Consider the following 25,068-nt stretch of genomic DNA (forward strand, 5'->3'; position numbering starts at 1 on the left):
ATGGCGGAATTCCGTTACCGCTCTGTTCCAGTTAGATGTAGACGTTCCCTTAGAAGAGATAGCAGAGCTTGGTCCAACGTGATCACGTTTCGCATCCCAGCTGCCTCAGGGACCTCTCTGATATCGGAATTTGTATTGCCGGTGCTCCGGGTCTCAAGAGGTTTTTTTCTTTTTCACAATTTCATTTCGAATTAATTTCCCCCACGGTTGTTATCATTACAGCCCCGCGGGGCTCTGCTGTCTCTTCTAAGGGAACGTCTACATCTAACTGGAACAGAGCGGTAACGGAATTCCGCCACCTCAAGGGAAGTACTAAGTACTGGCAAATATCTACTGCTTTGAAAAGCATTTAATATTGATTTTTATCATAATCATGAAAAAGCTAAAAAAAAGAAAAAAAAAAAGAAAATTTAAAACTGTACACGACCTATGATTTAAAATGGCCCTTAAGCAGTATCACGAATAGAGCAGCAATGCCCAAGGATACTGCAGGGCATTATGAAGATCACATATGAAATATAAGCATTCCTCTGGGTGTTAAGATTTTTGCACAGTCTACAGCATACAGCGTATGTAGTTTAACTCTTGAAAAATGTTTGTTGTTTGATGTCATTTTGAATATTCCATTAGATGTATTATAACACATATTGAGTTTAGGCTTGGCCCTCAAAAAGCCATGAGTAAACTAATTTACAATTACAATATAGTAAACCTCCTATACCAAAATAGCACTAACTGCCAGTACTGAAACAGTAACAACCCTACCTATGAAAACGCAGCACTGCAAATATTACATCAAGCCCTAAAACACCAATACACTTTCTATTAGGAAAACAGAACAAGTCAGGCTGCTATAGATCCCTACACAGAAACTACACATTCACAGAATACTTCACCTCATTCACACATGCAGAACACAAAGATCCGCACTCAATACAGAATAAAGAGACCATATAGTATAAATAGAAAAGTGCAGACAACTGAACTGGAAACTGCAACAATCCTGACCTGCATGCAATGCAACAATAGAAAAACAGAAATATCACCATTCCTCATAAAACATCAAACAATAGAATGAAGAAACATAAAGCATCAATAATAGTAAAACCATACTAATAAAAAGAATACATATTTCAAAACAGCTGATGAGTAGAACATCCAAAAATTTAAAATTTTATACATAATTTTTTCTAAAATTTCCCAAACACTAGTAAAATATTTTAATACAGCAGACTCATCAAATAACATCCAATAATTAAAACTAATAAGGATAAAAAAATATCCCCTGCTCTCATTATCTGGGAACTCTTGATTCCCTGAGATTGTCATGGATTAGTTGGGGTGAGGGGTATGCATAGATTTTCTCCTCTCTCAAATATACACACTCCCTAACACACATATTCATTCTTACACATATTTTCTCATATGCTTACTCACAACACACACAAATTCACATGCTCTCTTTCATTCATTTTCTCACAAATACTCACTGAGATAGCCATGCTTACTGACTCACACACATGCACCCTCACACACGCTCTCTCTCACACATGTGCTCACTCACACATGCTTTCTTTCTCATTCTTCTCTCCCTCCATCTTTGAATAAGTAAAAAAAAAAAGAGAGAGATTTTATTTACTTATTTATTCAATTGGTGTGGGGACCCCCTGGTTGCACACTAGATGGCCCCAGATCCTTGCCCTTGTAGCTGATAGTGAGTGGGACAAACCATTTTTTCAGTATCTCACCCAGAGGATGTCTGTAATGGTTTAATCCCTATCCAGAAGAGAGGGTCAGAGCCTTAACTTAGCTAGGAGCTGTTTTGGTTTCCTCTAAGCTGAGTAAAGCCTATGTACCCCACTCAGTATTTTGTTCTAGAGGAAATTCCAAGCAACACACATCCTGCCTGTGAGAGTCTGCCTCCCATTTGATAAGAGACTTATTAAGATTTGTCTATTTTGGAGGCCTGGTATGAAGCCTTCTACCTTTGGTGATGGCCAGTCCCTGGATCTGGAGGCCAGGGAACTGAGAACCTGTGTGCCCCTGTCTAAGGAGAGCAAGAGTTGCAGGGACAGTATTTCACTCCAGAGGAGATTTTTAGATTTTTTTTTGTGTTTTTCCTCTTTTGTAATGAAGAGGTTTTGATCCACTGCTCCTCACCAGAAGCTGGATTGTAATAGTTTGGTTTTCATTGTGCTACAGACCTTCCCCTCAGGGAGGTCCATCCGAAGGGGCCTGGAGAGTAAGGAAAAGAAACAAAAACTGGAAACCCACCACTGGATCTCCACCCTAAGGGACCAGGACACAGGCTGGGGTGACAGAGCAGTAAATCTTGGACTCAGGTAGGATTTTTCAGTGTTGAAGGGGATCTCTTCACCGGTAGGAGTTCCTTACTCATCTGGTAAACTTATGCTCAAAGCCCAGGGAACATGAACTCAGGAACACTTACACAGATCTGCATCTGTAACTCAAATCGTTATACCTGACTGGACATTGATTTAAACTTTTGCAGAAAATCAGTAAAAGTTCATTTGAACACCCAGTACTGTATCCTGCCTGTCTGTCCCTGCAGCACAGCATCACAGAACATCAACCAAGTGAAAGAGACATCCACACTGCTAGGAAGAAATCACCCCACTGCCTGGGCCACAAAAATCTGCCTTCATCCCCACAAAAAGAACCCACACCTTGGGGACAATCAGAAGAGAAGAGAGAATTAGTGGAGACAGTCCCAGATATACATTTCTTTTGTGTGCCCTTGTTAACCATGCCAGTCCATAAAGGGTTATACTGGTGATCATGCAGAATCCAGGCATGGCTGCCTGTTGATGTGGGTTTCTGTTTGTGTGGGGAAGAAATGGGCTAAAAGGCTGTGATGTGGGGAGGATTTTTTTTTATTTTTGCCGTGGCCCAAGTATAAGGAAGGCCGATGGCAGGGAGCAGCAAGAGGCCTTCAGCCAGCAGTGAGGCAACCACAGGAGATCTGCTGGCAGAGACAGAGGCAGGGTGGGTGTGAGGCAAGGTGTCTGGACTGATTCCTGCCACCATGGTGATGGTGGGGGAGGTGTGGAAAGCAGGGAGCAGGCCTATGGAAGTGGAGTTGGAGTTGGACTTGGAACCGAAATTGCGGACACCACAATAGGGAAGACAGAGAAACAGAAGTGAGTGGAGAGCCTTGGGGTAGGCCTCCACTCTGTGAGAGACACTGTTGTAGGGTTGGTGTTAGTCGCAGTGGCTTTGCAGGCATGGGGCCACCACTGTTTACACCAACCACATGATTGGCCCATCCATCCACCAGGGCATGCCGGAGGCCTTGATAGGCCAATCCTTACCAGGCGTATCTCCCTGGGAGCTGTGCAGAAGCCCCAGCCCTGGCCCTGAAATGCTATTTTTCATAAGTTCTGAGGTCATGGCTTCCTTCTTCCTGCAAGAGAAGCTTCTCTCTTTTCACTGTGATATGCTCAAATGACTGTCACCTTGGGTACTATACCGAAAAAATGGATTAACAAGCCCAGGGAGCATTCCTTCTGTAGTTGATGCTTAGTAGACTGCAGGAAAGTTTAGTTTCTATTTATATCGTGTCATTTAATTATGCAGCAGCTACAGAAGGAATCCGTCCATCTGGTCTGTTTACAATCTGCAGCAACTAGGTATATTAAATTCACAAATTGAACAGATTTTGATTTACAAGTTACCAGAGCTGACAACCCAAACCTTTTGCTTTCTACCAGAACTTTGACTTATCTCCAAGGGGAGCATATTTAATTATTTAAACCAATAAATTAAATTTAGACTAAAAGGGAAGATGAATTCAATGATGATATAGCTATATAGCTTAAGTTCAGCCTCAGCTCAGGAATTGTACTAAATTGTATGTGCTGACACTCAACAGATATGTAAAAAAAAAAAAAAAAAAAAAAAATCACCATCAAAACCCTAAAATACTACATTTTGAAACAACCCATAATCATATTCTGAAAATGAAAACTGCAGTGGTAAAAATGTCAAAAGTTATCCGGATAACTAGCACGCTTTACTAAAATAAATACAATAAAATTGTAAGCCTCCCGGCCGGAACGCCCCACCCCACCCCATCTGCTGCCCCAGACCCTTCTAACTCCTTCATCATGTAAAACTAAAAACTAAACCGTAACGCTAGGCCTGGCCCTCCCCCTTCCTTCCATCCCCGCTAAATAGAAAACTTAAACCCCATCTACTGTTCCCAACTGCCCCCCTCACCCTATTTCAAACCTTCCGTTCATCTCAAAACTTCTCGAAAAAACAATAAATAAACAACTTACAGAATACCTTGAGGACAATCAATTCCTCGCCCCCTCACAGTACGGTTTCCGGAAATTCCATAGCACGGAAACCCTCCTCCTTTCCCTGTCCGACCAACTTATCAAAGGCCTTGACAAAGGTCATTCCTATATCCTAGCCTTCCCAGACGTCTCCTCAGCATTTGACACCATCAGCCACAGTATCCTCCTGCAACGACTAACTGAAATCGGAAAAACAGGTGTTGCACTCAACTGGTTCAAGTCCTATCTCAGTAATCGAAACTTCAAAGTCAAAATAGGAAACCATGAGTCCAAAGCTATTCCCCTTGACCAAGGAGTCCCACAAGGTTCCACTCTGTCCTCCACCCTCTTCAACATTTACATCCTACCTCTCTGTCATCTTCTATCCAGCCTCAAGCTTCCCCACTACATCTATGCCGACGACGTGCAGATTCTTTTCCTGTATCTGACACACTTCCTAATGCCATGAACATCTGGAAATCCACTCTTCTTTCAATTAACAGACTCCTAACTAATATTCACCTTGCCCTGAACACTGCAAAACCGAAATCATGCTTGTTTCACCCCAAAGTCACCCTAACACCCTTCCCCTGCCTCACCCTCAATCACCACTAATCCTACTCTCCCAACAGGTACAAGACCTAGGGGTCATCCTGGATAATCACATCAACCTCAAGAAATTCATAAACAACACACTAAAAGAGTGTTTCTTTAAATTGCACACACTTAAAAAATTAAGACTCTTACTCCACCCCCCAGATTTTCATACAGTACTTCAAACCACAATATTCTCCAAACTCGATTACTGTAATTCATTCCTCCTAGGCTTACCTAAAAACTCCATCCACCCTCTACAAATACTACAAAACACAGGCTCACTAACACGTGCCGAAATGAACACATAACACCCGTGCTAAAGGAACTACATTGGCTCCCAATTGCATCCCGCATCCAATATAAGACCCTCTCTATCATACACAAAGCACTGCACAATCCAGAGATGAATTGGCTCAGTGACTCTTTGAGTTTCCTCCAGTCAACTAAACCTACCAGACACCAATACCTCGCCACCATTCATACTCCCTCCCCCAAAAACACCAACCTGGCCTCCACAAGAGCACGTGCGCTATCTGTACTGGCCCTGCCCTCTGGAATACTATGCCAGTAGAGCTACGCCAAGAGGACTGCCAAAAAATGTTCAAGCAGAAACTTAAGACATGGCTGTTCACAAAAGCTTACACCTAACACCACCTAATCTACCCCCTCAACCTTCTCATACCTAACTTCCCCCCCCCCCCAAAGCCTTCTAGTAACTTCCCCCAGACATTTCCCAGCCTACATAATTGAATCATTCTTATCATTTCCTGTAGTGCATTTCCTGTAGTGCAATGGATATACTATCTGCAATGTATACAATGCATAGTTGAAGCATTCTTATTAGTCCTTTATTGCAATCTATATAGTATCTGTAATGTATATAATGTCATAGTGCAATGTATATAGTTCACTACACATCATGTTGTAGTTTATGATGTTTATTTATCCTTGCCTGTTTTATGTCAAACACATCCTTTGCGTAATTTACTGTTATACTGTAAACCAATGTGATATCTTTGATGAATGTCGGTATATAAAACCAATAAATAAATAAATACATCTGATGCCCTCCCTTCCACCCATCCACCTGGTACCTTAACTGAGCTAGTTCTTCCTCGTTACATTTACATTTTCAGCTGGAAGTAGCTGGGATCGCATTGCTCAGCTATCCCAGTGAAAGAATTGGAAGAATCAGCTATCCTAGTGGAAGAATTGGCCCAGTTAAGGCACCGAGTGGGTGGGTGGTGGGAAGGAGGGCTTCAGATGCTGGGGGGGGGGGCGTGGTTAGAGGGCAGTAGATGGGGTTTAAGTTTCCTATTTAGTGGGAATGGAAGGAAGGTGTCACAGTTTAATTTTTAGTTTTACATGATGAAGGGGTTGGGAAAGGGGTCTGGGGCAGCAGATAACTGATACTTTGGGGGGGGGGGGGGTTTCCAACCGGGAGGCCCATAATTTTATTGTGTTTATTTTAATAAAGAATACTACTTACCCGGATATCTTTTGAAGATATATGGGTAAGTAGCCAATTATCCGGCCACAAAAGGCCGGCCAACTTTAGGCCTGCTCAGAAGCAGTTCTAAAGTTATCCAGCTAACCTAGACAGAAATACCCAGTAGGTTAGCTGGATATCTTAGCCCCTCCCAGAATGCCCTCAAAATGTCCCTTTTTTATCCTTTAGGTTATCCATCAAAATGGCTTTTGAATATGAAACCCTAAATGCACAATAGAATCTTTATGGGTAGAAATCTCAAGTGTGTTGGGGAAGAGTATAGCAACAGGAGTATACTACCGTCCATGGGCCAAAATGATAAGACGAATGATGAAATGCTAAGAGAAATTAGGGAAGCTAACTAAGGGGGTCATTTATCAAAATGTGAAAACGTGTTAGGGGTGGAGAGTGGGCTAGGTTAGCCTGCCTGTGAAGTGCTATCACACCTCTTTCAGATGCATTAGGCTGTGTGATGACATTTCATCACCATTTGTGATGTCTCCTGTAAGTCTGAATTGACAGCTTCAGAGCTGAGAGAGAGAGAGAGAGAGAGAAAGAGAGACTGGCCATAATATCATGGCCCATAGGCAGGTATTTGTATCCCTATGGTAGGCCCACCTAGTAACTCGAGGTGGGGATTAGGTAAGTGTGTAGGGGGTTAGGGGCCACTTTGACATGCTACGTGACTCCTACGAACAGAACAGTGGTCTCTTGTGAAGATTTGCTGGCCTTCCATCAAGCTAGGTTGAGAGAACCTTGCCCAAATCTCATCTTGGAGTGAGTTTCCTCACTCCGAATGCCAGCAAATCTTCACAAGAGACCACTGTTCTGTTCGTAGGTGTCACGTAGCATGTCAAAGTGGCCCCTAACCCCCTACACACTTGCCTAATCCCCACCTCGAGTTACTAGGTGGGCCTACCATAGGGATACAAATACCTGCCTATGGGCCATGATATTATGGCCAGTCTCTCTCTCTCTCTCATATTACAGGTGGTTGAATGCAGGAAATACGACAGGTCTGGCACTTATTGCAATTTGTGATAACTTAGCTCTTCACACAGGTAATTAGCACAAATTGTGATAAATGCTGTATTAGCATAAAACACACCCATTTTGCTATCGCATGCAGTACTTACCGCATTTTGATAAATCCAGGCCTAAATTGGTAGTGCAGTAATAATGGGAGATTTTAATTATCTAAATATATACTGAGTAAATGTAACTACAGGACATGCTAGAGAGACGAAGTTCCTGGATGGAATAAATGGCAGTTTTATGGAACAATTGGTTCAGAAACTGATGAGAAAAGGAGCTATTTTAGATCTAATTATTAATAGAGTGCAGGATTTGGTGAGAGAGGTAATACTGGTGGTGTTGCTTGGCAATAGTGATCATAACATGATAAAATTTGAATTAATGGCTGGAATGGGGGCAATAAATAAATCCTCAGCTCTAGCACTAAACTTTCAAAAGAGAAACTTTGATAAAATGAGAAAAATAGAAAAAAACTGAAAGTTGCAAAGGTTAATAGTGTACAACAGGCGTGGGCATTGTTAGAAAATATCATCTTGGAAGCGCAGTTCACACATTAAGAAAGGTGGAAGGAAGGCTAAACAATTGCTGATATGGTTAAAAGATATGGTGAAAGAGGCTATTTTAGCCAAAAGATCTTCCTTCAAAAATTGGAAGAAAGATCCATATGGAGAAAATAGGAAAATGCATAAGCATTGGTAAGTTAAATGTAAAACATTGATAAGACTGACTAAGAGAATTTGAAAAGAAGTTGGCTGTAGAGGCAAAAACTCATAATAAAAACTTTTAAAAATATATCCAAAGCGGGAAGCCTGCGAGGGAATTGGTTGGACCGTTAGATGATTGAGGGGCTAAAGGGGCACTTAGGGAAGATAAGGCCATCATGGAAAGACTAAATTAATTCTTTGCTTTGGTGTTTACCGATGAGGATGTCCTAGAGATACCCATTCCGGAGACAATTGTCAAGGGTGACGATTCAGATGAATTGAACCAAATCACGGTGAACCTGGAAGATGGAGTAGACCAGATTGACAAACTGAAGTCTCCTGGACCAGATGGTATACACCCCAGGGTTATGAAAGGACTGAAAAACTAAATTTCAGACCTATTACAAGTAATTTGTAAGCTATCATTAAAATCATTCGTTCTACCTGAAGACTGGAAGGTGGCCAATGTAACCCCAATATTTAAAAAGGGCTCCAGAGGTAATACCAGAAACTATAGACTGGTGAGCCTGACTTCAGTGCTGGGAAAATTCATGGAAACTATTACAAAGAATAAAATCATAGAATATTAGATAGATTTGATTTAATGGGACACAGCCAGCATGGATTTACCCAAGGGAAGTGTTGCCTCACAAATCTGCTAAATTTTTATGAAGGGGTGAATAAACATGGATAAAGGTGAACTGGTAGATGTGGTAAATTTGGATTTTCAGAAAACATTTGACAAAGTCCCTCATGAGAGGCTTCTAAGAAAACTAAAAAAATCATAGGATAGGAGGCAATGTCCTATACTGGATTGCAAACTGGTTAAAAGACAGGAAACACTCACAATTATGAGTAATTATAAACGAGCTACGTTACCGTATAGTCTTGGCACTTGTTTAGTGATAGATTTTATCTGTTTTCCAATATTAATATTGGTGCCTTCCTGTGAACCGTTATGATGGTACTTAACTTAATGACGGTATAGAAAAGTTTTTAAATAAATAAATAAATAAATAAACAGAGAGTAGGATTAAATGGTCTCTTTTCACAGTGGAAAAAGGTAAACAGTGGAGTGCCTCAAGGATCTGCACTTGGACAGTTGCTTTTAATATTAATGATCTGGATAGGGGTATGATGAGTGAGGTGATCAAATTTACAGATGACACAAAATTATTCAGAGTAGTTAAATCATAAGTGGATTGTGATAAATTGCAGGAGGACATTGTGAGAGTTGAAGATTGGGTGGCCATATGGCAGATGAAATATAATGTGGATAAGTGCAAAGTGATGCATATAGGGATAAATAACCCATGCTGTAGTTACAGGATGTTAGGTTCTACATTAGGAGTTACCACCAGGAAAATGATCAGGGCTCAGTGTGCTGTGGTGGTCTAAAAAGCAAACAGAATGTTAGGAATTATTAGGAAGGAAATGGCAGAAATGAAGGATGTCATAATGCCTCTGTATCGCTCCATGGTGAGACCGCACCTTGAATACTGTGTGCAATTCTGGTCACTGCATCTCCAAAAATATATAGTTGCACTGGAGAAAGTACAGAGAAGGGCAACCAAAATGATAAAGGGCATAAAACGGCTCCCCTATGAAGAAAGGCTAAAGAGGTTAGGGCTGTGCAGCTTGGAGAAGAGACAGCTAAGGGGAAGATATGATAGAGGTCTACAAAATCATCAAAGGACTTGAACAGGTAAATGTGTATCAGTTATTTATTCTTCAGATAATTCAAGGACTAAGGGGCAGTTCATTTAGTTAATAAGTAGTACATTTAAATCAAATTGCAAAAATTCTTTCTCACTCAATGCACAATTAAGCCCTGGAATTCATTGCCAGAGGATGTGGGTAAAGGCAGTTAATGTATCTGGATTTAAAAAAGATTTGGTGTTGCATTTGGAGGTCTATGGGGCAAGCCTACAGACTACCACACTTACCTCCAGCCTCAAGCCCAAAGCGACATCTTCTGACACTGAGGGAAGCCCCTGAACAGATGTGCAGCACGCTGCCATGCTCAACTGCCTCTGATGCTACTACTTCCCTCGGGTCCTCCTAAGGTGCACATGCGCCCAAAGTTGCTTTTTTAAAGGCTTGTGGCAAGAAAATGCCTGTGGAGCCTGATGATGACATTACCAACAAGGGCCCATAAAAGTCCAGATCATCAGCACCTCCTTGCCTCAGCAATAGATCGACTACTGTTTATTAGAGCAAGTTGCCTCTGAGTTCCTGGTCTGTCTTCCTGAGCTCCTAGTCTTTGTTCTTGCTTTCTGAGTTCCTGGTCTTTGTTCATGAGTTCCTGGTCTTTGTTTTTGAGTTCTGTTTCTTCATCCTGTGGTCTGTCTTCTGTTCTTCAGTGTCTTCTCCTGCCCACCTGTGCTGCTCCTTGCCTCCCTGCCTACCTCTCTGTCCCGTTTTCCTTTGGATGGCTCTTCAGCTTTGACTTTGGCTTGACAATCTTCTATGTTAGAACTCTGCCTGCCACTAACTTCTGCCTGACTCATGACCACGCAAGAACTCCGCCTGCCACTGACCACTTCCTGACTCACGACCACGCCTGAATGCTGCCTGCCTCAACCACCGCCTGTTTCCGAGTACGTCTGTATCCAGCCTGCCCTGGATCTTGGTCTGCAATCCAACTTTCTCCACAGACCTCCTGTTCGATAGTAGAGACCACTACCTAAGACCTGTCAGCTCTGGTACCCAAGGGTCGAACCTAAGGGGAATGAGTGCTGGTATAGGTGAAGCTCCAGTTGGGCCTCTGCCACAGCCAGCTCCGCCAGCCGATGATGGAGACCTGCCGGGCTCCTCCCTGCAGATTGCACCAACTTCCCCTCATCCCAAGGGTCCACACTCGCAACATTTGGATAAGTTCCTGGAGGAAAAAGTCCATAAACTGCTATTAATCAATAGGGAATAGCCACTTCTTGTTGCTGGCTTTAGTTGCATAGGATATATTGGGTACTTGTGACTTGGATTGCCACTATTGGAAATAGGATGCTGGGCTTGATGGACCCCCTGATCTGACCCAATATAGCATATCTTATGTTCTGTCTTCTTTTACTTGAACTTCTTGAAAGTGTCTCTAAAATGAAATTCACGCTTCTGTTTCAACAGTCTTCAAACAATTTTACCCAGGTAACTAAGTAGACAGACATCTAAGTAAAATGGGGGAGGGGAGGCTGAAAATTTTCCTCCTCCTCTACCATGTGCTGTTTTCTTTTAGTGCTGACAAAAAGGGGCAGGTCTGGGGGTGGGGTGCCAGAGTGAAGCTGGCTGATAATGCACTGGAATATCATTTTTGAAATCCCTCATGAGGTTTAAGCTGCAAACTTTGTCCCTACTGTAGAGCAGGTGTTAGTGGAGTGCCTCAGGGATCAGTACTTGGTGTGGCCAGCCCCTGCATTTTCAAAGGGAAAGCCCCATGACGATTTTCCCTTTGAAAATATGCTTGCAGGTCCATGGGCAAAATGTCTCTGTGGACTTGCAAGTGCTGCATAGAGTTGCAGAATTGCCCCAAATCAATCATGCAAATATCTCATATTCAGATTTATCTTCATGATAGTTTCATGAAAGTTTCAGTCTTTAAACATTCAATAATCTAATAAAGCTATCATCTCCACACAACAACTCTAATTTTGTAGACTCCCTTTTTCTGTAGAAATGTACCTTTATTTTTATTTATTTATGTTACATTTCTTATAGTCTGGGATTTCCAAAATTCTGCATTAGTCTATCAACTACTTTATTCCTTAGCCATTTCTTTTTTTCTCCTGGTTCACATTTTTTCAAATTTGACTTTTATCCTAATATCTAGAGCTATTCTTTTTTCAAATACTTTCAGAAATCCACTTTACTTGTTTTGTAATCCTGTAGCTTATCATTGACAGATTATACAAGACAGATAGTGCTACTTAAGTTCAATTTTGGAGCCTACAACTGAAGGCTAATTCAATTGACATCAGCTAACATGTCATGCCACCCAGCTAATGTCAGAAGAAATTCAAATGATTTGCTTCACGGGCTTGGGAGTTACTCATCTCTCTGCAGTGCTCTTTGGCACCCTTCAGTGCTTCCAGAATGTCAGAGGTTTATAAATGGTCTGCATTTACAGCAACAGCCCATGTCCTCTCAACGGGTGTCACATAACCTCTTAATAGTGATCCTGAACAAATGCTAATTTTGTATTTCCAGTGTTAAAAGGAATCACTAAAAAGTGCATAAATGCTGAACAATTCCAAAGTCTGTGTTTTATATACAAAGAATTAGATGCATCTTTGATATATATTACTTCTTCTTTCTATGGAACAAAGGTCGATGATTCATGTGTTCAATACACTGCCGTACAGCTGCTTAGCTGTATGTATCTCAGGTGCTGTCCATGGTGCTGATTGTGCAAGGCAGCAGTAAAGAATGGGGATGTGCAGGGGGGAAATTTTCATTTTGGTTCGTTTTTCATTTCAGGGTTTTTTTGTTTTTTTTTGTTCAGATCTGTTTAATGTGGTAGATTCATGGAACAGCCTTCCAGTGAAAGTGGTGAAGTCAAGAGCAGTATCTGAATTCAAGAAAGAATGGGACAAGCACAAGTAATCTCGTGAGTGGGTGGTAGGGATTGTAGAGCTGTGCAGTTGGTGTGGATGAGCAAATTAAATAGGCCATAAGGTCTTTTTCTGCCATCACATTTCTATGTTTCTATTTTGGTTTGGCTTGTTTACTGAACCAAAATAAACATTAAACCCTTCAAAAAAAAAAAAAAAAAAAAGAACTGAAATAGTGCCTCCTTGAGTTTCCTCCATCGCTGCTGCCATCGTCTCAATGAGCCTAGGCCCCTCTGCTCCCACCCACCCATGCTCCCATCTGCCACAAGTGAGCCAGGACCTTGGCTTCCCTGGTCCTCACTTAGTTCTTCTATGGAGTCTTCTTCAATGTAGAAAGGAGCAGGAGAGACCTCCAGGAGAAACCATACAGCCATAAAGCATAATGGTTCCAGCCTTCAGGTTGGTCAGCTGTATTCAGCATCAGGAGCTGGTGAGGCAGAGGTTACTGAGGATTGCTCTTTCCCCTCTCAACATTGAAAAAGACCCTGTGGAAGGGTAAGTGGGGGCTGGGAAAGATAAGATTTTCAGTTTGTCCCATTTGTAATGAACTTAAAATCAACTTTATTGTTACAAAAACAGCATTTGTTTGAAACAAAAGCAATTCTAGTAAAGAAGAACGAGACCCGCCCTCTGCCAACTGACTGGAGCCAGTGACTTCTAAACCCCAGCAGGCAGTGACCTATGCAACAGTGTACTGGGGCTCCTCTCCTGCCTGAGGACCCATTCCTAGGGAATAGCTGAAACTCTTCTGCATTGGCCCCAGGTGAGAGAAAAAAAGGGTCCTGCCTGGGTTATTTTCACAGATGTGCCACGGTTTGTGGTTATGAGGAAAACATGCTTTTTCCTTGTTTCAATTCCTCTTCCTACTCTGCCACTCATTCTGTGTGGCTTTGAAAAAGTCACTTTATTTACTAATATATATATTCCATTGATTCTGTTTACAGTCTCTGTGTCCCTGTAGCATATCGCTTCCTTCATCCAAGTTCCAGAAAAAAAATAACTGTTTCTGTTGTCATGGGGTACTTCAGTGTCCCATAAACCCACCATGGTAATTTTGTATCCCATCTACCTGCACAGTCAAAAATCAGTGACAATATTATTGACTGAAAAAAAACTTTATGAAGCTTTCAGATTACTGATTGAAAGAGTATTTATTATGCCTTGAGCTCAAAGTACTATGTAACAGTACAAAAAAAACTGAACTATTTTTAAAAGTGTCAAAACTTGAAAGAACAAGTTGCCAAGTCTTGAATTCAGTGTTACCAAGATAACATATTTTCCAAAATCCTGTATACAAGCAAATCTCTGACAATCTTCACACTGTTTCTGAGTTTTCTGGTCAGCTGAACTTGAGCAAAAGCATAGAGATTTATATTCAGTGCCATTTGTCCGGCTGAGTTAACACTTAGCAGGACAAATGGCAGAATTTGAAAATCCTACCACATTGACCAGCCCCAAGATAGTCAGATAAATGTTAATCTGGCTTAAAAGTTACTGGCTAGCTTGGGGTGGATCAGAGGCATTCTGGGATGGAGCCGGCTGTCTGCCTGCAGCAAAACCAGATCCAGCCCTATTGCCCCCACCACCACCACCACCAGCAACAGGGCTGGAAATAGTCCCATCACCATCACCTCTGCCACCAGCAGCAGTAGGGTCAGAGCCAGTCCCACTGCCTCCACTACTGTCATCACCAGAACCAAAGCCAGCCTCATCACTCATGCCACTAGCAACAACCCCTACCACCCACCAGTGTCCAATCTCCACCTATTCTTCCCTTTTTTGTTTCCCCACTCCTCTTCTACTCCCTGTAAGTCCACCCTCCATTTTGCTCCCGGACCTGAGTATAAAGGTCATGCTATGGTACTCTTTTGGAGGAGGATGGCCAGGTTAGTGTCATTTCTCAACAAACACTGGAATCACCCACAGTTTTCTAAGGCTGGGTCCTGTGGGAAAAGGGTTGAGCTGTAGCAAATCCACTCTCATGGAGCTATGGGTAGAGCTCTATAGTGACTGTGCCAGAATGTAGCCACCATTCCGGATGACCTCAGGGGGCAGATACAAGAGGTATAATCAAGAGTAACTAACAGTCACTCAAGCTTGGTAATCTTACTGAATGCACCTCACTGCCCTACCCTTACGTCCACCAGGACCTCTTCTCCTCAACTGCTTGAGGTCCTTTTCTTTTTGCTCTAAGGTTCTTTCCTCCCATTCCCTTTGATAAATATTGTTAATAAAATGTTTATATGTTTCTATTCCTCTGGTATGATTTGTTTTTTGCTTGGTACATGGGACCATGTAATACCTCACTCAACTCAGGTATAGTGGCTTTTAGGGGAAGCAAATATATAGAACGGAGATGCACAGAGATGGGAGGTGGCACCTTAAAGCAGGCGATGCTAGGAAAGGTATAACACTGGGGCTTCTTCCTTCCAAGGGTGTCCTTGTCAGTAATCCCAGATAGCCATTCATAAAGTGTAAGCCAGTTTGGCCATTGGAATCCCCCCTGTGGCCATCTTCCCTTAAACGATCTCATTTAAGCAGACACTGGAGACTCAATAAGAAAAAACACCAATCTTCCTGTATCCCCCACTTTTTATTAAGGGCAACAGATTGCAAAACAGAGTAGATCAGGTGTCCCCAAGCTATGGCCCACAGGCCATATCTGATCCCTGGGGCACTTTTCTTTTCTGGCCTGCCAAACACTTCTCAACCCATGGCTGCATTGGATCAAGGAGCAAGGTTACTTTTTTTTTCAACCAGATATATCGATGGGAAAAAACAGTCACTGGTGCCAGGATTCCAACCCCCACCAGCAAGAGAAAGAGAAGTTTGCATGCCAAAAGCAGTGACTATTGCTGGCAGGACACCCAACCCCTGCCAACAAGAGAGAGGTTCACAATATCCGGAACAGTGGGCAGGGGGTGCTCAATCCCTGCCAGCATGAGGAAATCTCACAGGAGCAGCAGCCACTGTTGGCCAGGGTTCTAACCCCTGCCAGCAGAGAGTGAGGGTCACTTATCAGGAGCCATGGCAATGCAGGTGGGGTCTCCAGCCCCCATCGACAAGAGAGAGAGAGGCTTATGCAGGGGCAGGAAATGACCAGCGCTGGTGGGAGGCTTAACCCCTGCCAGCAAGAAAGGAAATCTCAGGAGAGCAGTGGGAGAAATAGCCAATGGTGGTAGAGTCCCAAATCCCTGCCAGCAGAAGGTCCTGAGTGAGGTGAGGGAAGCCATGTGAATAAAGGGGGGAGTGAAAAGGAAAATGGGTATGAGAGGAGGGAAAAGGAGCGAGAGGAAGAGTGAGAGGGGGTGGAGGAGAGGAAAGAAAAAAGAGTAAGACTGCATGAAGGGGGCTATGAGTGGGAGAGAATGCGCTACAAGATATAATTGCGATGGAGAAGGTACAGAGAAGGGCTACCAAAATGATACGGGGAATGGAACAACTCCCCTATGAGGAAAGACTAAAGAGGTTAGGACTTTTCAGCTTGGAGAAGAGACGGCTGAGGGGGGATATGATAGAGGTGTTTAAAAATCACGAGAGGTCTAGAACGGGTAGATGTGAATTGGTTATTTACTCTGTCGGATAGTAGAAAGACTAGGGGGCACTCCATGAAGTTAGCATGGGGCACATTTAAAACTAATCGGAGAAAGGTCTTTTTTACTCAACGCACAATTAAACTCTGGAATTTGTTGCCAGAGGATGTGGTTAGTGCAGTTAGTATAGCTGTGTTTAAAAAAGGATTGGATAAGTTCTTGGAGGAGAAGTCCATTATCTGCTATTAAGTTCACCTAGAGAATAGTCACTGCCATTAGCAATGGTAACATGGAAATAGACTTAGTTTTTGGGTACTTGCCAGGTTCTTGTGGCCTGGATTGGCCACTGTTGGAAACAGGAATGCTGGGCTTGATGGACCCTTGGTCTGACCCAGTATGGCATTTTCTTATGTTCTTTACCTTGCCATTCTCCCCCTCCCCACACACTTCCACAAGGGACATATTCAGATGATGAGGAAGGAGCAAGGCAGGTGGAAGCTTTCCAGGTGTGTAACAGGGTTGCTAGCTTCCTAAAAATATTTTTACTGACACCTGTTCATTACATACCTCTGGGATTCCTGCTTTCTTGCTTCCCCCCTCTGCAGTATTTCAAATTACTGAGAGGGACGGGAGGACTCTCCCTGCTCATTAAATCTCTGAGGGGGACCCCCCACCCCCACCCCACCCCTCACTGTAATTTTGAAATGTTGCATGCAGCTTTTTTTTCAAAACGTTTGGGGACCCCTAGGGTAGATAAGCAGCTCGCAAGTTCTATAACATCCATAATACAGTCCTGAAGAAAATGTTCAGTAGTGGCAGCATGAAATACTATCAGCTCTTCATACACATTTTAATTTTCCAAAATAAGTTACATAATTCATCATGGAGATTAATTCTGTACTTCAGCGTGATGGAGAGAATGAGAAAAAGATCACAGCAAGCAGGATTTTCTACTTTGTTGGCCCTATATCCCTATTAGGCAGCTTGGCTGTGGGGCATGGAGTTGTACTTCTTTCTGTTCTGCTTCTGTATTCTTCTCTTCCTCTTCTTCCTCCTCAGTGTTAGAGCTCTGGCTCATCACTCTCAATAGAAGGCTGCCCATGGGTCTTTGCTATATTATACAGCTTAAAGCAAGCCAAAGAATTGTCACTGGCCTTAGTGGGGGTGTAAAAGAGAATTACCCCTATTTTCTCCAGACTTCGAAATCTGGTTTTCAGCAGACCAAAGTTGTCTCTATTACAGCCCTGGTCTGCCTGTGCACCTGGTTGAGGCATTCGTCTGTAGGACTCTGCATATTAGGGGGATCATAATCCACATTTTAAGCATATAGGGGGCAGATTTTCAAAGGGGTACGCGCGTACCCCCCGAAAACCTGCCCTAAGCTCCCCCTGCGTGCGCCGAGCCTATGTTGCATAGGCTGCCGGCGTGCGCAAAGCCCCGGGATGCGCGTAAGTCCCGGGGCTTTCCTGGGGCGCATGTCGGAGGCATGTCGGGGGCGTGTCGCGGCCGGTGAATCATCGGGGGCGTGTCGGGGGCATGTTGTGGCCGGCGCATCATCAGGGGCATTCTGGGGGCGTGGCCGTGGCCTCCAGACCGGACCATGGCGCGCCGGCAGCTGACCTGGTGCGCGCAAGTGACGCCTGCCTTGGGCAGGCGTAACTTTCATGATAAAGGTGGGGGGGAGGGGGGGGAATTAGTTAGGGCCGGGGGGTGGGTTAGTTAGGGGAAGGGAGGGGAAGGTGTGGGGGGGGGGGGGGGTGGAGGGAACGGAGGCAGGCTGCGTGGCTCGATGCGTGCAGGCTGCTGATTTTGCGCAGCCTTGCGCACGTCAGCCCCAGATTTTAAAAGATATGCGCGGCTACGCGTGTATCTATTAAAATCCAGCGTACTTTTGTTTGCACCTGGTGCGCGAGGCAAACGTACGTGCATGCGTACTTTTATAAAATCTATCCCACTATCTCTATCATCTCTGGGGTTGATGACAAAAAAGATGAGTATTAGAGAGGCCAAGGTGGAGTGCATTGTTGCTGGCCATTGGTGAGACTTGAATGATCCTCCTTGTGCAGAGCTGCAAATCGTTAGAGGTGTAATGATAGGGAAGAGCAATGCTTAGGTAGAGAGTTTTTGGCAAAGCTGCTTACTTATACTATTTATTTATTTACTATATTTAGCTCACACCTTTTCATTGTAGCTGAAGGTGAGTTACCAGTTTATAAAAATGCTCCCTATTTCTGCTCTGTATGTATGCGCATATATTTCAGTACACATGTATATTTCTAATGTGAGAAAATGCATACTTTCTCTACCCATTTTAGAAACATGTGCACATATATTTTACACATGAAATAATCATGATACTGTGCGAATAAACACCCAGAATTAAACGTGGAGGCAGGTATTTTATAAAATATGCATATATACCTGCTTTGAAAATACTTGTGTGTATTTGGTATCACCAGTTTGCAGATATTTCCACCAATTCATCCAGTCCTTATCCAATTAGATCAGGCTTCCCAAACCTGTCCTGGGAACCCCATGCTAGTCATGTTTTCAAGATATCCACAATGAATATGCATGAGCTAAATTTGCATATACCAAGGCTATTATAAATTTGATAAATTTGGCATATACCAAGGCTATTATATGCAAATTTAGCTCATGCATATTCATTGTGGATATCCTGAAAACCTGATTGGCTGTGGGTCCCCAGGACAGGTTTGGGAAGCCCTGACCTAGACCCTCCAGCATTTCACATCCTGAACTCCCACCAGTTTACCCAGACCTCCCACCCAAAAACTGTAGACATCAGACATGTCTGATTGCACTTGCATGAGTCAATTAATAGGAGTAAATCTATACAAATAAGACTGATAATATATGCACAAATAAAGCTCTTACAAAATAGCAACTACCACATATACTTCTGAACTCTACCCAGGAAGGCTCCTAAACCACCTCTTTTTCCTTGGTAGAATGTGGGGGCAGATTTTCAAAGGGGTACGCGCATAAGATATGCGCGTAACCCCCAAAAAAGCTGTCCCTTCCACCCCCTGCGCGCGCCAAGCCTATGTTGCATAGGCTCGGCGGCATGCGCAAGCCCCGGGATGGGCGTATGTCCCGGGGCTTTCCTGGGGGGCGTGTCGGGGGCATGTCAGGGGCATGTTGCAGGCCGGCGAGTCATCGGGGGCGTTCTGGGGGGGCATGACCGCAGCCTCCGGACCACCCCCGGCCCAGAACATGGCGCGCCGGCAGCCGACCCGCGTGCAAGTGCAGGCATAACTTTGAAATAAAGGTAGGGGGGGAATTAGTTAGGGCCGGTGGGCGGGTTAGGTTAGGGGAAGGAAAGGGAAGGTGGGGGGTGCCGGAGGAAATGGAGGCAGGCTGTGCGGCTCGGCGCATGCAAGCTGCCGATTTTGTGCAGCCTTTGCTCGCGCCGACCCCGGATTTTAAAGATTCGCGCGGCTACGCGCGTATCTATTAAAATCCGGCGTACTCTTGTTTGCAACCGGGGTGCGCAAACAAAGTACGCGTGTGCGTACTTTTAAAAAATCTGCCCCTGTATGTGTGATACTGAAAATGCATGCATAATCTCAACATTTATAAGGTAGCATATACATAAATGTATATATGCCATTTTACACATAGAACCCCTTTGAAAATTCCCTCCTAAGTTTGTAGTTTGGACAATGGAGGGTGAAGTGACCTCCCCAAGATAACATGGTGTGTCGGTTGCGGTCCTGCCCGCGAGGAGCGCCGCGCAGGCTCCTTACCCTCCACAGGCCAGTCGGCTGCTGACGCTTGCTCCCTTCGCGTGGGAAGTGCTGCCGTTGCCGGGCTCCTCCCCGGCTGCCTCCAACCTGCGTGGCAGGGTTGGGCCACTGGGAGCTCCTCCATGTGGCCGGGTCCTTTGTTGCTGCTCCTGCCTCTCCCCAACAAGGCTCAGCCGCTCCCGGGGTCTTCAGCTGGCAGGGAGGCCATCCCTGCCGGTGCCTGCAGCTCTCTGCTCTGCCTGCAGCTAGCCTTTCTTCTCTTCCTGCCTTCCTGCTTCAGTCTTCACAGCTGGGAGCCGCTCCTGCAGCCTGCCATCTCTCCAGCTTCGGAGCAGGGCTGCTCTGCTGCCTGCCTGGCTTCCTTGGGCCTTCCACGTGGCTGAGGATGCCACCAGCTTCCAGCTCTCTTCATCCAGCTCTCCTAAGGCGCGGGCGTGCGCCTCTCTCCTCCCTTTCAAGGGCCAGCCAGGGTGTGGCCACTCTGCTGACCCCTCCTGGGCGTTGCCCTCTTCAGCACTACAAAAGTGCTCAGCGTCCATTCCAGCTTTGCCTTCGCAAGGAGTTGGTCACTCCTGGGTTCCTGCTGTCCTTCCGCTCCAGGAGTCCGTCCTTCTTCCAGCACTTCTTCAAGGTCCTGTGTTTCCTGTTCTTCGTTGGAACTCCTCATCTTGCCTTATTGTCCTACGTTCCAGTCCTGATGTTCACCTGCTGTTCCAGATTCCGTGTTCCAGCCCTAAGGTCTGTCTCCTGATCCAGTATCTGTGTTCCAGTCCAAGATGTTTGTTCCTGATGTCCGTGACCCAGCTCTGATGTTGCTTTTCCTGATCTTGAAGTCCGTGATCCTGTCTTGCTCTCCTGAATCCCTGGTTCCTCGTTCCTGAGTCTTCTGTACGCTTGGTACCCACCCACCCCCGCGGCAAGCCATGTGGTGTGGTCCGCAACCAGCCCCACGGGCTGGCTGAGTAGGGGTGCTTCATGATGCAAGCCTTGTACCTTGTTCCTGAGTCTTCTGAAAGCCAGTACCCTGTTCCTGAGTCTTCTGAAGCCAAGTACCATTGTTCCTGAGTCTTCTGCAAGCTTGATACCTCGCGGCAAGCCATTTATGGTCCGTGACCAGCCCCACGGGAGGGCTGAGTAGGGCGCTTCATGATGTAAGCCTTGTACCTTGTTCCTGAGTCTTCTGAAAGCCTTGTACCTCTTCCTGAGTCTTCTGAAAGCCTGGTACCCTGCGGCAAGCCATGTCGTGGTCCGTGACCAGCCCCATGGGCGGGCTGAGTAGGGCACTTCATGATGCAAGCCTTGTACCTCGTTCCTGAGTCTTCTGAAAGCCTAGTACCCTCATTCCTGAGTCTACGTCTATTCCTGAGTCTACGTCTGTGCATCCAAGTACCCTCGTTCCTGAGTCTACGTCTGTACATCAAAGTACCTTGTTCCTGAGTCTACGTCTATTCCTGAAGTCTATGTCTGTGCATCCTAGTACCCCAATCGTTCCTGAAGTCTACGTCTGTGCATCCTAGTACCATCGTCCCTGAGTCTCGTCTGAATCTCCATGTTCCGGTCTTCGCTGCCCTGGCCTCCATGCAGCCTGCCACTTTCTTCCCATACCCTGCGGCAGGTCCGAAAGGGCTTGGAACGGTCCGGAGGACTGTTCATAAGACCATCATTGCGTTGTTGGTCTTCCGAAGCATGCAGGTCCGGAGGAAGGTCAGTATCTCCAGTCTTCGGTCCAGCCTCGCTCCCATCCAGCCCATGCTCGGGCATGCCTCGCCTACCGCGGCACCTCTTCGGAGTTCCTCTGAGGTTGAGCCGTGGCCCAAGAACACACAACCTCTTGGTAACTGGGACCGCTGTCCTAGCATTCCACAACAGTGTCAGTGGGAGAAGTGGAATCTGAACCCTGTACCTTGTCTGGGTCTCAGTCCACCGCTCTAACCACTAGACGCTGCTCCTAGTGTTTTACCAATGGTGCACAATGGGAAAAATCTTTTAGTTATTAGAATCTGTAGATTAGAACAGTGATGCAATGCTAGTGAGGCATTCAGAGGGCTGATTAAGATTTATCTCTTTTATATGGTACCAAGGTCAATTAAGCCTTTTTATATTTTTTTATTCAAGATCAATTAAAATGTAAGTATAACTATTTTCCATAGATGTCTTAGAGAGACATAGTATAGACTAAGAGGATAACTTTCAAAACCGCTCGCCTGTGCCCATATATGCGTGTATATGGGCGCTCAATTTATAACTTGTGAGGAAATGATATGCACATTTTATAAAATACAAGTACACATGCGTGCATAATTGCTCACATATGTAAAAATTGCAAGCTGCTCATGTTCGTACTCATCTGGAAAAATAGAAGCACTTATCTGGTTAAGTTCTGATTTATGCTGCTACTGCTCAGTGGCAGTAGCAGCACTTAGCTGATTCATCCGAAAAGCATTACTTGTCCGTCTAAGTAGCACTTTCGGACTTATCTGTGTATGAAAGATAATTAGAAAAGTCTAAAAAAAAAAAAAAAAAAAAAAAAAAGCACTGTTTATCTGGATAAGTTCACATGTGTCTGTCTAAATAGCAGTAAAGGCGTTACTTAGCCAGATAAGTCAGAATTTAGCCAGATAAGTATGCGCAAATGATATACAAGCATATTTCTAGTTCACATTTTGAAAGGATACTCAAGTAAAGTTTACTCATGTTATTTAGATGCATTTACCCCCATAAGTCGGCTTTTACATGCATAAGTCATGGAATTTTATAACATGCATGTGGCAATGAATTTCTAGTTTTAAACCAGTTAATCTACTAGTTCACCCAGTCTATCTGCAGCTCATGAAGACCCTCCTGGTTCTTTACCTGAAGGCCCCCATATCACCCAGAACCATCACTCAGTTGTTTTTTAACTTTAAGATGCTTGCAATCAGTTACACCATAAATTGAGCAGAAGTAAATATATACAAGTAAAAGACTTATGCGTGTCACTTTGGCAGGCTGTAAAATAGCAAGAATTGGCACATAAATGTTGGACCCCCATTGGAATGCCCCTGGTCTGCCCTGTTTTCTACTCAAATACATATCTATTCTATATATTGGGAGTACCGGAAGGATGAACGCCATAACTGTCTTGTCATTATTGCATCAATGAAGCCGATATTGTAGACCGTTTGTTGTTGGCCCCTGAATGAAAGCATCAGGTCACTCAGAAGTTATATGGTTAAATGAAGACTTGGGCACTTATCACATTCAATTCTAGCTGGATAATAAGTTATTATTTTATTTATTTATTTTAAAACATTTATAGCCCGCTGATAGCAAACCCGTAATACTAATCGGGTTACAACATAAAAATTACATAATTAAGTATGTTATTACCTTTTCATAACTATTAGCCAGCTAGAATTTAGCTGGATAAGTAGGGGTGTTCCAAAGGTGTAACTGGGAGTTGTTGAGTTAGCCGGATAAGTTATCCAGCTATTCAGATATTCAGAGTTAGCCGGGTAACTTATCCGGCTAACTCTGGTCAGCCCACAGACCTATCCTAGAGTTAGCTGGATTATCTGGATATATTCTGCAGTGCAGTTTATCCGACTAACTAGTCGAGCCATAACAGCAGCTGAATAAGAACCTCAACGTCTCACTCAGGTTAGGGTTAATGGGGTTCATTATGGCCCTGATGTTGATGGTATATTCAGATGACTGTTTCTGGGGTCTAAGAGGTTTCAATAGAATATAACAGGTTATTAGGAATTTTGTTTTATTGCTGTTTATATTTTACGCTGCATATTTGAGTGTTTTTATATTATGAACACTGTAGTATTGTGTTTTTAATTTATATGATTGTTGATGTGTAATTGTCTTTATTTCCATGATTGCTGATTTATTTGGAGTTTTTTTATTGTTTTGCTGATTTAGGGGTTAATTCAGAAAGCTGTGGTATCGCTTTAACATGAAAAAATGTGCATTATTAACGAATAAGTCCCATTTATCATGTTTAAAACAGTAATGCAGCTTCGTGAATCAGCCCCTTACTGTTGCATTTCTTCTTTGAGATCCCTAGATAAGCAGTATAAAGTCTAATAATAATAGCTTTTTTTAAATATCACAGTATACTGGCAGACTGGGAGCCAGGAAGCTGAATTAGATAAATTATAGACAAATACAAGGCTCTCCAAGTTAGGCTGGCTTTATAATTTGTTAGTTTCAGGCACAGTTCATCTTTTCTGCTATTTAGTTCTCTTTCCGTGCTTTGGGGGTTTCTTCTTGCTTCGTTGATTAGCTTCTTCCTCCTATATTTCTAAGTGCTTAGTTCTTCTAGCTTGCTCAGTTTCCTAAAATGGCAATTAAAATTACATATCCTAGTTTGCTTTTTAGCCCAAATTGACTCTTAGCAAAGTTTCCCTACAAAGCAGGAACATCAGCCATTTCTCTCTGTAATTGAGTTGCTTTTTATTCACTTGGCACACAAGATGGTGACTATATTATAATGTAAAATGGCAACTATGGCAACTGTGTTATTGGACAGTACCAGAATACACAATCTAAAATGTAGAGCATTCACAGGGTCTACGCTAAGGATGTCACCTTAACCAGAGAAAATCTGAAGCCAGGACAAATTGTTTATACTCAGGAAGAGTAATTTTCAAAGGGATTTTTGCAGGTAAAGCACATTTTATCTGCATAAAGGATAGGCAATTTTCTGACAGGCAATTTACAGGGGTGAAAAGTAGGCACACAGTTCCATAAGGCGTCTGCTTTTATCTGCATTTTAGTAGACGTAATCCCGAGGCAGGGTTAGATTGGGGTGAAAAATTTCTCGCATAGTTTTAGGCATTCAGCGGTATGCATGTGGCTTTGTTCGGAAACATGCCCACAGGAAAAAGAGATGCAGATCTCTGTGGATACATTTTCCTTGGGCAATTTCCAAAGTAAAAAGTAACCACGCACTTTGCAGCAGTGCAGGCAGTTTGAAATAATTTTACTGTACCTCTTCCAGTTCCGCATTTTCCACTGATAACTTTGTTAACCCTCTCACTTCCTA

General features: G+C 43.8%; 1 protein-coding gene across 1 annotated transcript in view; it reads left to right on the top strand.

Moving 5' to 3' along the window:
• Positions 1-25,068, top strand: part of NECAB3 (N-terminal EF-hand calcium binding protein 3) — a 295,795-nt gene that overhangs the window by 105,992 nt on the left and 164,735 nt on the right. The gene's annotated exons all lie outside the window — the stretch shown is intronic.

This window comes from Rhinatrema bivittatum, chromosome 8 (genome assembly GCF_901001135.1).
Source record: "Rhinatrema bivittatum chromosome 8, aRhiBiv1.1, whole genome shotgun sequence".
Classification (NCBI taxonomy): Eukaryota; Metazoa; Chordata; class Amphibia; order Gymnophiona; family Rhinatrematidae; genus Rhinatrema; species Rhinatrema bivittatum.